The 17,141-nt window shown below is 35.7% G+C and overlaps 1 long non-coding RNA gene across 1 annotated transcript in view; it reads left to right on the forward strand.

Moving 5' to 3' along the window:
* Positions 1-8,358: 8,358 nt before the first annotated feature.
* Positions 8,359-17,141, forward strand: part of LOC135970928 (uncharacterized) — a 99,784-nt gene continuing 91,001 nt past the window's right edge. Inside the window, exon 1 of the long non-coding RNA XR_010586852.2 lies at positions 8,359-8,508. This is a non-coding gene — a long non-coding RNA (uncharacterized lncRNA). The remainder of the gene's footprint in view (positions 8,509-17,141) is intronic.

Here is a 17,141-nt window from a genome sequence, read left to right on the forward strand (position 1 = left end):
TTCCAAAGTGAAATAAAAGCATATGTCCACAAAAGAATGTGTACTCTATTTATATAGTAGCTTTTAAAAATAATAGCCCTAAACCAAACTCAACCTAAATCAACTTGTGAATGAATAAAAAATGCATATTATATTCATTCAATGAAATGTATCTTATAATAAAAAGGAACAAACTCCCACATATGTACCAACATGAAAAAATCTCAAATCATTATGCTAGTTGAAATAACACAAGTGCAAAAGATGACATATGTGTGATTGTATTTGTATGAAATTCTGTAAAAGGCAAAACAGTAGTTACAGAAACCAGATCAGTGTTTATCAAGGGCTAGGAGTAAGGAGGAGATAATATGGAGATAGTGAATCCGTTTGTGTCTTAATAGTTGTGGTGGTTACATGACTGGATGCATTCATCAAAACTTATTGAACTGTACACTTAAAATGGGTATATTTTTATTATATGTAAATCATGACTCAAAAAATCTATGTTACTATAGAAAGATTATATGGAGAGATGTTTTTAAAGTTGCTTCCCTTTTCCTTTTCTTGTGCTATTGCACTTAACCATGATTTTGGTGCAGCATTTGCTTTTTTATAAACTGCCAAGAGGGAGGGCACAGATGCAACCCAGCACTGTGCTGTCCAATGTAGTAACTGCTACCCACATGTGCCTAATTTGAATTTCAATTAGTTAAAGTAAAATGAAATTTAAAATTCAGTTTCTTAGTCACACTAGAAGAGCTCTTGATACCACCTATCAAGGGCTAAATAGCCACAGGTAACCAGAGGCTACTGTACAGGGCAATACAATTATACATAGTACATTTTCATTGTCACAGAAACTAGACAGTGCTGGCCTAGAATACATTTCTTCCCTCTCCTTCCCTTCCTCCTCCCCTCCCCCTCCCCTTCCTCTCCCCTCTTCCACTCCCTTCCCTTCCCCACTTCCCCTCTCCCTCCCCTTCCCTCCCCTCTCCTCCCTTCCTCTTCCTTCTCCCCTCCCCTCCCCTCCCCTCCCCTTCCCTTCCCTTCCCTTCCTTTTTTTTGACAGAGTCTCACTCTGTCACCCAGGCTGGAGTGCAGTGGTATGATCATGGCTCACTGCAGCCTCAAACCCCTGGGCTCAAGCCATCCTCCCTCAGCCTCCTGAGAAACTGGGACTACAGGCCCAAGCCATCACACCTGGCTAATTTTAATTTTAATTTTTTTTTTGAAGAGATAAGATCTTACTATGTTGGCTAGGCTGTTCTCAAATTTCTGGCCTCAAGCAATCCTCCTGCCTCAGCCTCCCAAAGTTTGGGAATTATAGGCATGAGCCACAACACTCAGCCTAGAATACATTTCTGAATAAATTTTATAAGCGTGTAGCACAAACAGAATCTGAATGCCTTTGATTTGCAAAAGTTGCACTTTGTTAGATGAGTAAGAGTATTCCCCCACACCTCAAAAGAGGGTATTAAAGTTTTTAAGCATGGGCAGCGTGTTTAGCGTCATCCTGGGTAGGAGAGTATACAGACAATGAAAATGGGTCATGATGGGTGTCAGAAAGTTCAGGAGAAGGTGTCAGACCACCAAGACAGGGACTAGTCAAGATGAATGAACCCTCAGAAGTTGCCAGCAAGGATAGAGAAAATCAGCTCTGTCAGGCATTCTTCTCAGAATTCCAGGACCATATGCAAGGCCCCCTAAGCTTAGCTCACCTCAGAAAAGAGAAAGGAAGGGAAATTTACAGGGAAACAAGAAGTCCTAGAATTTGACTGGGGTGCTACTTAAAGGATACATGAATTTTAAACAGAGATGATCAGGTTACCATTAAGATAAAGTTGTCAGCCACCTGCAGAAATAAGTCTTGTAATATAATGTCTTGTAATGTAATAGGAATTCAGTTAAAGGAAAATAAAATTCATCTCACTTTACCAAATCAGAAGTTTCCATACATTTTCTAATAGAAACTCAGAATGAGAAACACATTTCCTATCCTATCATAGTACGCCTTTACACATATATAATTGAAACAAAAATTTACCCCACCTATTTGTAATGCAATATATTTTTATCCTAATCTATTTCTTTCATTTGGAAAAAAAAGTGTTGGTCAAGATATACTAAGTTAGTTTCATAATCCTTGATGGTCAAAATACAGAGTTGTAAATACAGTGAAGTAAATTTTTCATTTGAGAAGAAGGAAGATGAGAAGAATTAGTTAGCATAAATGATATTGAATAAGAGTTACATCATGTTATTCAGATAACCACGGTGGGGTTTTTTGTTTGTTTTTAAATTTTATTTTATTTTTCCTGCAAGGTGAGAGTCATGGATCTTTGGCAAGTAAATCAGTTAGAAGAATGATGTAGTCATTTCTCAATCTTTACCATTTTTAATCTAAAAGAGGAAAGGTCAAAGAGTAAAGAGTGTAGAAAAAAGATGGTTTATTGGTTTCTCTGAAACTAGATATTTACAGATGAAAAGAAACTGCTGGTAGAGGGATAAATATAACATTAAATTTAAACCAATGAGACGATGGAAGAACATGCTTGATGAACTTTGTTACCAAGCCTGTAAGTGAAAAGGGGAAAGGGAGCTAACCCTGACAGAGTACCTTCTTGCTATTGAAGATTGGAAACATATGTAGTAAGGTAGGATGTCACCCAAATAAGCCAAGCTGGCTGCTCACAAAAGAGTCTCAAGGTCTAGCTCTAGATCTGCAAATCTGATTTTGTTGAACTCCCAAAGTTGATCCATTGCTTGGGGATACTAACACTAACCAAGCACACAAAAGATTGTTCTGTTAGCCAGAATGCTGACATATGCATTTACAATAGGAAATTAAATTCCTCCGCCAACCAGATATTTGCTTTCTCTAGAGACCATTCTCTTCCTTTAGAGTGAAGTTTTTTAGGAGTGTTTCTTCAGATACCTGTATTAAAAATTACTTGGGGCTTGTTGAAAATTAACATCTCATAGCGGATCAGAATGGGTATTCTAGGGACCCAACGGGGAGGGGAGGAGATCTGAATTTTTAACAGCCACCCCAGTGGAATTCTGATCACACTAAAATGTTTAACAGAAACTGATGTAGTCCCTTGGGGTGAAATGGATTCTTCCTGGGGAGTCGGGTAGATTCGTTCATTGAACAAATATTTGTTAAGTTCTTCAAATATGTCAGGTTCTATTCCAAGTGTTCTGACACATAAATCACATTATTTTACTTACTGCAGCTATGTAATGTATTTTAATGTCTGATAGAACAGTATTCTTTTCTAAAATATGTCTAGCTAGTCTCATACTTTTTAAGGTGTTGTGTGGTAGTTGATTACTCAGGCTAGGCAATAGATTTAGATAACCTCAGCTTAAATCTCAGTTCAACCACTTACAGTCTAGAAAATCTAAGGACTCAAGGAAAATGGCTCCCATTGAAAACAAGTTTTGATTCTTGATCTTTTATTTCTGTTCTATTGATGTGTTGCTGTGCCAATTCCAGATTGTTATTATTCAGTGGATTTACGGTATATTTCACAGCATGAAATGGCATGCTCTTCCCTTATTGTACATAATGTAACTATATTTTTCAAAAAATTATTGGTGATATCATTAATTGTTTTAAATTTCCAGAAGAAATTTAAAGTAAGCTTACTGGGTTAAGATACTGAGATTCTGATTTGAATTGCCTTGTGTTTGGGAAATGATGGCATAATGGCATCTCTGCAGTACGACCTCTTCCCACTCAAAAACGTGGCATGTGCATCTATCCAGTTCTTGTCTTACGTTCCTATAGTTTACACATTTTCGAGGATTTTGTATTCTTCCATTTATTCCTAAATTTCACTGGATTGTCTTGCTAGTTATTAAAGATCTATAGAAAAGCTATCCCTTTTTCTATGCTTGTTTAGAAAACTGTCACTTCCTGATTTTATTTTTAAAAACTTTCTCTGTAGATGATCATTCCTGAAAATAATAATATTCTTTCCCCTTCCAGTGTTTATATCATGTCATTTAGAATCTTATTTTGACAAAGCTTTCAAAGCCAAATATGGCTTTGAAAAACTATTTAATAAAATAGTAGCCACAATGGTGAAAACTCCTACGTTTTCTTTTGTATTTAAATGACACACTATACCTATTAGGATACCATTAGACACAAGTAATAGGATTCCCCATTAAAGACACTTAAGTTATACATCTTCTGAGTCAGCTTCTTAATAATTAACATCACTATTTTGTTTGTTTGCCTATTTTTTTTGAAGATTTCAAGATGGCTTCTGGGTAATAAAGCATGCATTACATTAAAATGTAACATATAATGTCAAATTAATTTTCAGAGGGTTACATACCCACTGGTGATTTGTAAACATTCTTGTGGCTTCATATTTTAATTAACACCTGGTAATATCATACTTCTTATCTTTGGAAACTTATGAAAAGGATAATTCAAAATAAGATCATTTGAGTTTGAATATATTTCCATGTACTTGTTGACCGGTTGCTTTTCCTCTTCTCTAAATGTGTGTGTTTCTTGTTTAATTTACTGATCAATGTTTATTCTTTCATTTTTAGTCTTTAAGAAAAGTCTATTCTATCTCACTTTTTATATATATAGGAAATACTTTCTAACAATTTGTGCAGAAGTAATTTTCTACCATAACTATTTGTCTTTTCACTTTTCTAATGATGTCTTTAATAAACAACTTTTCAGATATTTTCATATGGTTACATCATCAGTGTTATTTTTAGTATTTCTTTGTATAAGAAATGTTTTCTCAGTCTGAGGTAATAAAACACCTAAAACTTTGCCTTTCACGTGTCTTTAATTCCTTTGAAACTAACTTTTGAGATTAATGTAAGTAGGAATTCAATATTATTTTCCTTCATATGGATAAAGAACTGTCCCAGTTTCTCTTTTATTGCTATTTTGTATATGAATATATATATATTTAATTTCAACCTATATTTTAAATTCAAGGGGTGCATGTGTAAATATATGTTACCTGCGTATATTGTATAATGCTAAGATTTTACGTATGATTGATCCTGTCATCCAGGTGGTCAGCATAGTACCCAATAGTTTTTCAACTCTTGCTCCCCTTTCTCTCCTCTCTTGTAATCCCCAGTCTATTGTTCCCATCTTCATGTCCATGAGTTCCAACGCTTAGCTCCACATATATGTGAAAATGTGATATTGTGTTCTCTGTTCCTGCATTAATTAGCTTAGGATAATGGCCTCTAGCTGCATCCATGTTATTTCAGAAGACAAGATTTCATTCATTTTATGGCTGCATAGTATTCCACAGTATATATGTACCACATTTTCTTTATCCAATCCACTGTTGATGGGCATCTGGGATGATTCCATGTTTTTGCTGTTGTGAATAGCGTTGTGATGAACATATGAGTACATGTATCTTTTTGGTAGAACAATTTATTTTCTTTTGGGTATATACCCATTGGTGGGATTGCTGGATCAAATGGTAGCTCTGTTTTAGGTGTTTTGAGAAATCTTCAAATTGCTTTCCACAGTGGCTGAACTAATTTACATTCCCACCAACAGTGTATAAGTAGTGTTCCCTTTTCTCTGCAGCTTCACAAGCATCTACTGTTTTTTGACTTTTTAATAATTGCCATTGTGATTGGTGTGACATGGTATCTGATATGGTTTGGAATTGTGTCCCTACCCAAAATTTCATATTGAATTGTAATCCCCAGTGTCAGAGGTGGGGCCTGATGGGAGGTGATCGGATCGTAGGGGTGGAGTTCTTATGAATGGTTTAGTACCATCACCCCTTGGTACTATATAGTAAGTGAGTTTTCAGGAGATCTGATTGTTTAAAAGTATGTAGCACCTACCTCTTCTTTTTCTTGCTCCTGCTCTGGCCATGTAAGACATGCCTGCTTCCGTTTCACCTTCTGCCATGATTGGAAGTTTCGTGAGGCCTCCCCAGAAGCCATCATGCTTCCTGTATAGCCTATGGAACAATGAGCCAATTAAATCTCTTTTCTTTATAAATTACCCAGTCTCAGGTATTTCTTTACGGCAGTGTGAGAATGAAGTAATACAATATCTCATTGTGGTTTTGATTTGCATTTCTCTGATCATGAGTGATGTGGAGCATTATTTCATGTTTATTGACTGCTTTTATGTCTTCTTTTGAGAATTGTCTTTTCATGTCTTTTGCTCATTTTTAATTGCTTTTTGCTTGTTTATTTAAGTTCCTTATAGATTCTGTATATTAGACCTGTGTTGGATTCATTGATTGTAAATATTTTCTCTTATTCTGTAGGTTATCTGTTTATTCTGTTGATAGTTTATTTTGCTGTGCAGAAGCTCTTTAGTTCAATTAGGTCCCAAAATGAATTTTTATTTTTGTTGCAACTGGTTTTTAGGACTTAGTCACAAATTCTCTCCCAATGCCAATGTCTGACGTTTTTTTCCAGGATTCTTATAGTTTGATATCTTACATTTAGATCTTTAATCCATTTTGAGTTATTTTTTATATATAGTGAACAATAGGGGTCCAGTTTCACTCTTCTGGATATAGCTAGGCAGCTAGCCTAGCACCATTTATTGAACAGGGAGTTCTTTACCACTGATTATTTTTGTCAACTTTGTCAAAGATCAGAGAGCTGTAGGTATGTGGTTGTATATCTGGGTTCTCTATTATGTTTTGTTGGTCTGTGTGTCTGTTTTTGTATTAGTACCATGCTCTTTTGATTACTATAGCCTTGTAGTATAGTTTGAAATCAGGTAATGTGATGCCTCTGACTTTGTTCTTTTTGCTTGGAATTGCTTTGGCTATTTGGGCTCTTTTTTGTTTCCATATTAATTTTAGGATAGTTTTTTTTCTATCTGTGTGAAAAAAAATGGAATTATCCCTGTTTTCACTGCAGAATAGTCTCTCACTTCCCCCAGTGATCTGAAATGTTATATTTGTCATATACCACATTTCCATATCTATGGGTGGGGTTGTTTCTGGTTTCTTTTTTTCCCTCCATTGCTTAACTTATTTGTCTCTGAGCCACTACACTGTCTCAATTACCATTTCTCTATAAAAGTTCTTATTTCTAATGGAGCAAGTTCTTTCAAATTGTTGATTTTTTTGAAGTTTGTTAGCTGTCGTTGGCTTTATGTATTTCCTTTACAAAAATGTTAAGATGAGCTTATTGAATTCTACAAATAATCTTATTGTTATTTTGATTCGAATTCATTTAATTTGTAGCTTAAATAAAGGATATTTATATTTCTTTTTTTTTTCTTTTTTTTTTTTTTGAGACGGAGTCTCGCTCTGCCGCCCAGGCTGAAGTGCAATGGCCGATCTCAGCTCACTGCAAGCTCCGCCTCCCGGGTTCACGCCATTCTCTTGCCTCAGCCTCCCGAGTAGTTGGGACTACAGGCGCCCGCCACCTCGCCCGGCTAATTTTTTGTATTTTTAGTAGAGACGGGGTTTCACCGTGTTAGCCAGGATGGTCTCGATCTCCTGACCTTGTGATCCGCCCGTCTCGGCCTCCCAAAGTGCTGGGATTACAGGCTTGAGCCACCGCGCCCGGCCAGGATATTTATATTTCTTACAACCACATTGATGTGTTGTATTCAAAAACACATCTATTTTCAGGTTTTCTTTTATGTTCTTCAATATTTTTAATGTTTTATTTTTATATGGCTCCTATTAAATAACTATGCATCTTATGTTTTCTTTGCTTTTTTTTGAATGAGATTTTTAAATTAAATGTTTCCAATGATCACTACTTCATAGGAATTCTTCATAGGAATTATTCTAATGTTTATATGTTGATATTATTTCCAGTATCCTTGTAAACTTTAAATAATTTTTAAAGTGTTTGTAAATTATTTTATATTTCTATGTAAATTATCATATTATCTGTAAATAATTGTACTTTTGATATTTTTTCCAAATCTGTAACTTTCCTTTTGACTTACTCCATTAACTAGCAGCTCCCTTACAATGCCAAATAGAAGTGGTGTCAGTGAACACCTGTGTACTAATAAGAATTTCAATGGGGCATTTCTTACATTGTACCATTAACGATGATGTTTGTTCGGAGGTTTTAGTAGATATCCTTTAACAGGTTAAGGAAATGTCTTAGTCCATTTGAGATGCTGTAATCACAATCCATAGACTCGGTGGGCTTATGAAAAACAGAAATTTATTTCCCATAGTTCTGAAGGCTGGGGAGCCCAAAATCAAAGTGCGAGTGGATGGTCCTCAGTGTCTACTAAGGTCCATTTCTTGGTTTATATATGGCACCTCTGGCTGTGTCTTCACATGGTGGAAGAGGCTAGCTATCTTCCTGTGGTCTCTCTTTAAAAAAATTTTTTTAAATTATTATTATTATTTTTTTTTGAGACAGAATCTTGCTCTGTCACCCAGGCTGGAGTGCAATGATGCAATCTCGATGATCTCGGCTCATTGCAATATCCACCTCCCGGGTTCAAGTGATTCTCCTGCCTCAGCCTCCCGAGTAACTGGTACTACAGGTGCCTGCCACTACACCCAGGTAATTTTTATATTTTTAGTAGAGATGGGGTTTCACCATGTTAGTTAGACTGGTCTCGAACTCCTGACCTCAGGTGATCCACCCACCTCGGCCTCCCAAAGTGCTGGGATTACAGACATGAACCCCCGCACCCGGCCGGTCTCTCTTTTACAAGGACACTAATCCCATGATCTAGTGACTTCCCAATATCCCACTTCCCAATACCATCACTTTAGAGATTGGGTTTCAACATATGAATTTTGGGAGGCTGGGGACAGGACACAAATATTCTAACCTTAGCCAGAAGTTTCTTTCTGTTTTTATTTTGGTAGAAAGATTTTAAAAAATATTTTACCATGAATATGTATCTGTAGCCAAAGCAGGCAGATCACAAGGTCAAGAGATCGAGACTTTCCTGGCCAACATGGTGCATTTATTTATTTTGCTATGTTAAACTGTTATTACTTTTCAAGGATAAGCTAAACTTTTTGATGGTGTACACTTTTTTTATGCACTGCCGAATTTGGTTTTAAACTATTTTGTGAAGGAGTTTTTACATTTTTATTCATGGCTTAAATTAGCTTGTAATTCCTTTTTTCTTTTTTTGTCTTTTCTTTGTTTTAGTATCATGGCTATACTGCTTCTTTACCTGATTTGGGAATATTCTCTATTTTTCCCCTTCATTAGAAGAGTAAAGAAATTGAAATGTCCTGTCATATAAAGTTCAAAAACACACCCATAAAGCTATCAGAGATTGGTGTTGACTGTGGAAATAATTATTTTATAATTTTAGAATTTTTCGAGTAATTTCATCTGAGTTAGTTTTAAGACAGACATGTATTTTTTCTGTTTTTAAAATTAACTCTTCATCTTCAGTGCTTATCAGTTTCACCATAATTAGTCTAAGTGTAGATTTATTTTCATTTGTCCTACTGGCTAATCTCATAGGCTAATATAATTTCTAAATCTATGAATTTGTGATTTTTACTAATACTGGAACATTTTAAATTATTACCTCTTCAAATTTTGCCTGTCCTCACTTTTTTTTTTTTTCTTTCTTCTGGGATTCCAACTCGAGATATGTTAATCTCTCATTCTATCCTCTATGTCTTCTGAAGTCTCCTTTTATGTTTCTCATCTGCTTTTCTCTCTGTGTTATATTCTGAGGATACATTTTCAGGTTCACTAATCCTTTTTACAGCAATGTCTGATGTGCTTTTTGTCATCTGTTGTATTTTTAATTTTGACAATAATATTTCTTGTTTCTAAAATTACTAAATTCAGGATCACTAATCCTTTTTTACAGCAATGTCTGATCTGCTATTTAAGTCATTTGTTGTATTTTAAATTTCAACAACAATATTTTTTATTTCTAAAATTACTAATTTCAGGTTCACTAATCCTTTTTACAGCAATGTCTGATCTGCTATTTAAGTCATTTGTTGTATTTTTAATTTCAACAGTATTTCCTGTTTCTAAAATTACCAAACTACTGTTGCTTATTTTGAAATTGTCTTGGCCATAGTTTATTATAACTTGTTGCTTGCTCATTCTTCTCATTGTTTCTATTTTTTTATACATTTCATATATAATTATTTTATGCGACTGCTAATTTCAATATCAGAAGTCCTCAAGGATCAATACCTGCTATGTACTGTTTTAAATTTCAGTTATGATAAGTTGTTTTCCTGTGTGTGCCTCCATGTGTGTTTATTATGAGTTTTAATTTTTTGAACTCAATGTGTGGAAATTTTGAGGGCCTCAACTGGTGATGCTTTCCTCTGGAGGAGAGTTGCATTAGCTTCTGCATATAGAACCAATGTGTGTGTTTTTCCTGAGAGCACAATAACCCTTTATGAAAATTAACTTGCTGTGTTCCAGAGACTTAAGGCTTAATCTCCTAAAAGCAGAACTAATACAGATTGATTATCCTTTATTCAAAATGCTTGGAACCAAAAGTCTTTCAAGTGACAGAGTTTTAAAAAAATTATTTCAGCATCTTTGCATATACTTAATGAGGTATCTTGCAAAGGGGACCCAAGTCAAAACACAAAATCTATTTGTGTTTTAGATATGTCTCATATACAGAGCTTGAAAGTAATTTTATATAATATTTTTAATAACTTTGTGCATGAAACAAAATTTGTGTACATTGAAACATAAGAAAACAATGGTGTCACTATCTCAGCCACTAATGTGTACGATCTGTGGTTGTTTGACATCACCATCATTCCTGACTTTGAATGTATATGCTATTGATAAGCAATTATTTCTTACACTTATTCACACCTAAGTACTTAACAGTAAAAATATGAAATAACATTAATACAGTGAAAAAACATATGTTCAGGGTAGCTAAGCAGCATGGTAGCATCAGCAGAATACCTGCATCAGCTGTTAAATAGCATTTACAACAAACAATGGCAGGCTTCCACATACCATGCTGTGTTCGGATAAAAAGGTTACTGTGCACTGTGTTTTGGTTTTTTAGTTGAGAAGAAATACCAGAAGTAGTTGAGGCACCAGGAAGTGGGTCATCTAGAGATGAGGAGGCATTTCACTGGAAGGCTTTTAAAAATGTTTCCTCCAGAATCATTGGCCTCATTAACAACGGTTTTTGTCTTAGAAGTCTCTCTTTGATATTCTAAGCTCATATGTTTCTTGTTCTGACATGAAGGCACTATTCTCTACTCCTTCAGTAAGCTCATCACACATTTTTACTATGTCATCTATAAGCACTTTTTCTGCAGTGTTAACAAGGTCATCTTCATTGTTACTGTTATCACAGTCACTTTGATCCAGAATCATTTTAGCTATATGCATTGGTCAGTGAATGAACAACTAGAGTTTCATCATAGATGTTAAAATCTTTTTTGATATCCACTTCCCCCAGCTTACTGACAGACTCTGAAGGTACTGTATGTTTTTTGCACAGTTAAGGAGGTTCAGACATCTTTGTTTCTTCTCACTCGACATACTGAATCTTTCAAAATCACCACCTTGTTTATCATCATGGAACACAGTCATGGGCCCAGAAGTTGTGACAGGTATACACAACTGTCTTTAGTCACTATGTTCCAAGTGTTGGCAACAGCATATATGGCATCTTTCATGCTAAACTTTTGAAAATCTTCCATATTCGCACCTTTGTTCACTACGGCTAGAATTCTAGAAAGTGTTTTTATATTTACTCTTCATTGATTTAAGGATACCCTGATCACAGAGTTGAATCTAATGAGGTCACATTTGGAGAAAAGTACATGGCGTAAACATTATTATGTTAAGATAATTTCAGCTGAAGAATGAGCAGAACAGTTGTCAAGGAATAACAAAATTTTACAGTTATGATCTAGTTCAGTTTCTTGGCAGTGAGCATGAGCCACTAGTACAAATGTCTGTGAAGCCAATCCAAATACATGTCTCTGGTGATCCATCCCTTTTTGTTAGCATAGTAGTGGACTAGTAAGAGATTTACTCCTTGAAAACGGTGAAGATGCAAGCTTTTGCCTGTCACAGCAGTTTACACTTAAGCACATCTGCTGTATTAGCAAATCCCAGCACAGGTATTCTGTCCTAGGCGTCCTTATTTCCTGTAGGGACTGTCTTGTCAGCCATAGTCAGTGTCTTTCTGGGGCAATAATGCCAAGACAGTGATGTTTCATCGACATTATAGACTTGTTCTGTTGTCAGATTTTCATCAGCTATGACCTTGGCAGATTCGCTAATTAATTTCCCCACTGCTTTGTGATCAGCAGTCACTTTATCACCACAAATCTTTAAAACTTAATGTCATGTGTTATGTGTTTCTTAAATTTCTGCAACCAGCCTGTTGAATATTCATAGTTCCCTTCAAATTTCAGTCCGTTGTGATAGATCTTTGCTTGCTTCTTTCATATGATTAAGTGGCACGTGTTCACTATGATGCTGACAGATCCACTCTCTTTTTTTTTTTTTTTTTGAGACAGAGTTTCACTCTTGTCACCCACACTGCAGTGCAATGGCACACTCTCAACTCACTGCAAACTCCACCTCCTGGGTTCAAGTGATTCTCCTGCCTCAGCCTCCCAAGTTGCTGGGATTACAAGTGCCTGCCACCATGCCTGGCTAATTTTTGTATTTTTAGTAGACACAGGGTCTCACCATGCTGGCCAGACTCAAACTCCTGACCTTCAGTGATCCACCAGCCTTGGCCTCCCAAAGTGCTGGATTACAGGTGTGAGCCTCTGTGCCTGGCCCCAGATCCATCTTTCAATACACAGTTGAGATCTTCATTTTTAGCTTTATGCAGTGTTTTTCTATTTTTTATTAATTTCTCTTCATCACTTTCAGCATAGAACTTCAAAAGTTTATTCTTCTTTTTCTTCAGGTCATATGTGGTATTCTTCCACAAGATGTTTCACACTTACTCCACTGTCCAGTTTATCCCACAGCTCAACTTTTTATGCTAAAAATAAACATAAATGCTTCCTCTTTTTCATATCACAATTATTCATATGGATATATGCAGCCCTTTTTGACATTTTCAACCATGTCTGTATACCACAGAGCAGACAATAAGCAAAAAAACAGAGTGAGTAATGCTTGTAGGTCTTGGCTCCATATGAGACATCATGAGGAACTTGCTGTTGGTGTGTCTGGCATGAGAAGGTGCCATTTGATTACCTTTTATGGGTAGGGGAATCTGGGGCTCATGAAAAAGATATATTGTAGCTGAAGGGGGCTGGGAGGGTCTTTTTCCCCGGAGGGTGCTGAATGAACTGAGTGTTGTGTGATTGCAGTTTGACTGCAACCCAGCATCTGAGGTTAGGTGTGGAATTTTCTAATTGCGGCATCATGTGGATGCTCAAAATGTATTACATTTTGGAGCATTTTAGATTTCAAATTTTCATATTACATATACTCAACCTTATGGACTATCGTTCATTGGGAAAACCAAATTTTATTGTCTATATTTCCCTAATTTGCCTATTTAGAACTTTCTCCTATGGTTTTAGTAGACTTCTTTCCCTATGTATTTTGTTTGTTTTAGTTTTTTATTTGATGTGATTTTTGGAGTTTTCTTCACTTTCTAGTTAGACCTACAATGCATTAAAATTTGTTGGAATTTGTGTTTAAGTGACTTATATTTTATTAAGAGGGTCCTTGAAAGTGGCTCCCCATCCCATTTATAGAAGCAAAAGTTTGGTGATTGTTTTATTAGTCTTTTTGGCATAATTAGTTTTTATCCTTATTCTTTTTCATATATTAATAGAAGAATGGAATGCTTTAAATTTTTCACTGTATATAGCTTAGGTGATATTTTATACAACATAAATTTGTCTTCATGATTTTGTCATTTAAATTATTTTTAACTTATTTACAATTGAAGCTTCCCATGCTTTAATTAACTTATCTAGACCTTGAAGTTGTTTCTTAGCTCTGCTATGACTTACTTAATGAAAGGCAAATATCCATGCCTATGCTAGATGATGAAATGGGATGCATAGCTCCTGCAGTCAGTGGGGTGATGGGAGTAATTAAGGTCAGAACCCTGGAACAGATGGATTCTGGTTTGAGTCAGAGCCATGCAATCCAATTTTCCTTTCCCCTAAGAAAAATGTTTCATTGATGCTAAGTTTAGATGATTTACCTTGTATCACATTAAGGGGTTTATTGGAAAAAAATTAAATGTGTAATTTATCAGGTTATGGTTAATAACTTGCTTATTGAATTTACTTTACAATATATTTAACTTTTATTTTTGGAGCCATAAACTGTTGAACCTTAAGAAATCTAGCATCTGGTCATTATTTTCTTTCACTGAAAGAGAGACAAAACCTTGTGACTGTAACATATTTAAAACATGGTTAGAAAAAAAATCTGTTGAATGTCATCCATCATATATCATTGATACAGCATGTACATTTTCAGGAAAAAAAAAAGCTTGTTAAAAAAGGAAAAAGTTATTTCAAACAAAATAACAAATATTATTGTCACGTGAAGCTTATCTTTAAAAATACGTAAGCCGACTTCTTTCTATTCCTCAGCTCTTTAATTTTGACTTTTCTCTATTTAGTTACAGGTCAAGTAGATAGCAATATGGTCATCATTTTCAAGCCTCTATAACAACAAATGTATTCTACTGCCAATTTTTTACCTTGGTTTTGACGTCTAGTCAGAAGGGAAAGAACATGCTTATCAATGAATGTAAAATGTGTATTTATACCTCTCTTTCTTCTCATAGGCCCTGCGATCCCTGTGCCATGCCCTGTACATAGGCATTCAAAAATGTATTTGGCAATAAGAAGTGGAAAACAAGAGAAAGTAGAAAGAATAAAGATGATGCTGAATTACTCTTCACTATTTAAAGCAAAAAAGCTGAATCCTCCAGAAAGTGTAGTATGTCTTGCCCTCCAATGTGAGACTGCCATTGGGTTGCCTCATCTCGGAAGTGCTATCATGCAGATAAGTGGTACGGTACAGCAGGACTGGAAGCCAGAGTGCCCACCTCCAAATCTCAGCTTTGCCACATATAAGCTTTTTGGCCATGGAGAAGTTACCTTAATTCTCTGTACTTCAGTTTTCTCTTCTGTCAAATAAGATAATAGTACTCTTACAGGCTTGTTTGAGGATTAAATTAGTAAAATACACTTTAAAAACCTTAGAATAGCGTCTGTCACATAGTAAGCAATCAATAAATGTTAGAAATTTTTACTATGGAGGTTTTATATTCAAGAAAATCATAATCAAAAAGAAACCCACAGATTCCTTGGTGTGGTAGTAGGGGTGGGGAGGGTAAATAGATGTTAATTTTTTCTTCCTCCTTTTTTTCCCCTGGTCTTTCATATGGCTAACCTAGAGTATAACTATTAATTTATGATTATGCTGTTTGAAAGGGAGAGTATAATATAGTCTATAAGTTTTTTTTTCTTTCGTACTTCTCCCGCATTTCACAGAAGGAGAGTACCAGGGCTTGTTCTGAGGGGTGTGATGATGTTTATTACCAGTATCTAAAATGTGGTTTGTTTCAAGATATTTCTAAATGATAAGAAGAGTAAAATGTGTAGATTGCTTGTTTTTCTTACTCTTCATTTAAATCACAATCTAGAGAACAGCTGTTTAGTGTTTCAAATCACTGCAGAAACAACAGCTAATTGCCTTGCTCTAAGATTGAAAATACAGTCAAGATGCCATCATTTTTCCTCCTTTGTTCGTGGAGGACTTTAGAAGCTACTTCTCCTTGAACTGTAGATGCAATCTCAGATATTTCAACATGACATTCTGAGAAGTCACTTCCAATTGGTCAGAATTGATATGTGAATTAAAACATATTTTCCATCTGTAGCTTAACCAATAATGTGCATGTATGTAGAAAATGAAGCATCTTATATCTTATAGATTATATCCTTAGTTTCCAAGTTAGTAGGAAATGTTTAATATTAAAAAAATCTGAAAACTACATAAAGAATTCATGAAAATCTTGATTTTTTTTTCTAGCTTAATATTCTGTGGCTTTAATATGGTAGGTCTGAAGTTCTCACTTTGTTTCTATTATCTGTAATTATAGGTGCTTTTTTAGAGATCTGCTTGGGTTTCCTGTAGCCTTAGAAAGGAGATTGGGATTACACAATTTAGCACCTCTAGCTTTTCATGGCCTCTGTCTATATAAAGGAGATTATAGTTGTATGAAATGGTAAAATCAGGAGAGAGAGCTCTCATGAAGCTAGTAGCATTCAAGCTGGGAGGGGAGCTGGCCCATGTTACAGTTCTCCCTGGATTGTGCTATGGAGAGTGGAACAGCATACACAGATGAAAGCATGCATCAAAGGAGGACAGGGATTATCATCCAGACGGTGGTTTTTGATGAGTTCATAGGTCTTTAGGACCAAACTACACATTTAGTCTTAGTGATTTTCAAAGGCTCAGAAGAGTTAGTGAACTGACATTAGCTGAGGCCTTCTTGGAGATATAGGAGGATAAGCTTACAAAATCCACCCTGTGACCTCATCCTCTCCTCAGGCTTCTGCCACGGTACCCAGAGCCGACAGGTGAGTATACTGGAGATTTGTGAGTCATAGGCTTTAGTACCTAGGGTTGGGAGTTCACCCCCACTTCAACTCCTCCCTTACCAAATTAAGAACAGTCACTCACCTGGATAATTATGCTACTTTAATTCATCTTATCCCTTTAAGATAAACTTGTTTAAAATATCAACTTCTGGATTAGTAACATTTTGCCTTCTTTGACATTTCCATCCCTGTGGAGCATTTTATAAGTCCTGCACTAGTAGCCAGTTTTATTTATCAATTATCTCAGTGTACCTTTTAGTTTTAGGTTTTATGTTACACATATTGGGAACTGCATATTATAACCTTAGAAACTCTGTTTCACTAAGTGACCTTCCAGGTGGTGAATCTCATACATGGCCTACCTCTTTTGAGAAAGATTGTGACTCACTTTATCCCATAGGCTTTTTTCAATGTCATTGTGGCTAAATAAAATTTGGAGTAGTGGCAAGGTGTGGTGGCTCATGCCTGTAATCCCAGCACTTTGGGAGGCTGAGGCAAGTGGATTATCTGAGGTCAGGAGTTCAAGACTAGCCTGGCTAACATGGTGAAATCCGGTTTCTACTAAAAATACAAAAAAATTAGTTGGGCGTGGTGGTGCGCACCTCT

Source organism: Macaca fascicularis, chromosome 5 (genome assembly GCF_037993035.2).
Source record: "Macaca fascicularis isolate 582-1 chromosome 5, T2T-MFA8v1.1".
Classification (NCBI taxonomy): Eukaryota; Metazoa; Chordata; class Mammalia; order Primates; family Cercopithecidae; genus Macaca; species Macaca fascicularis.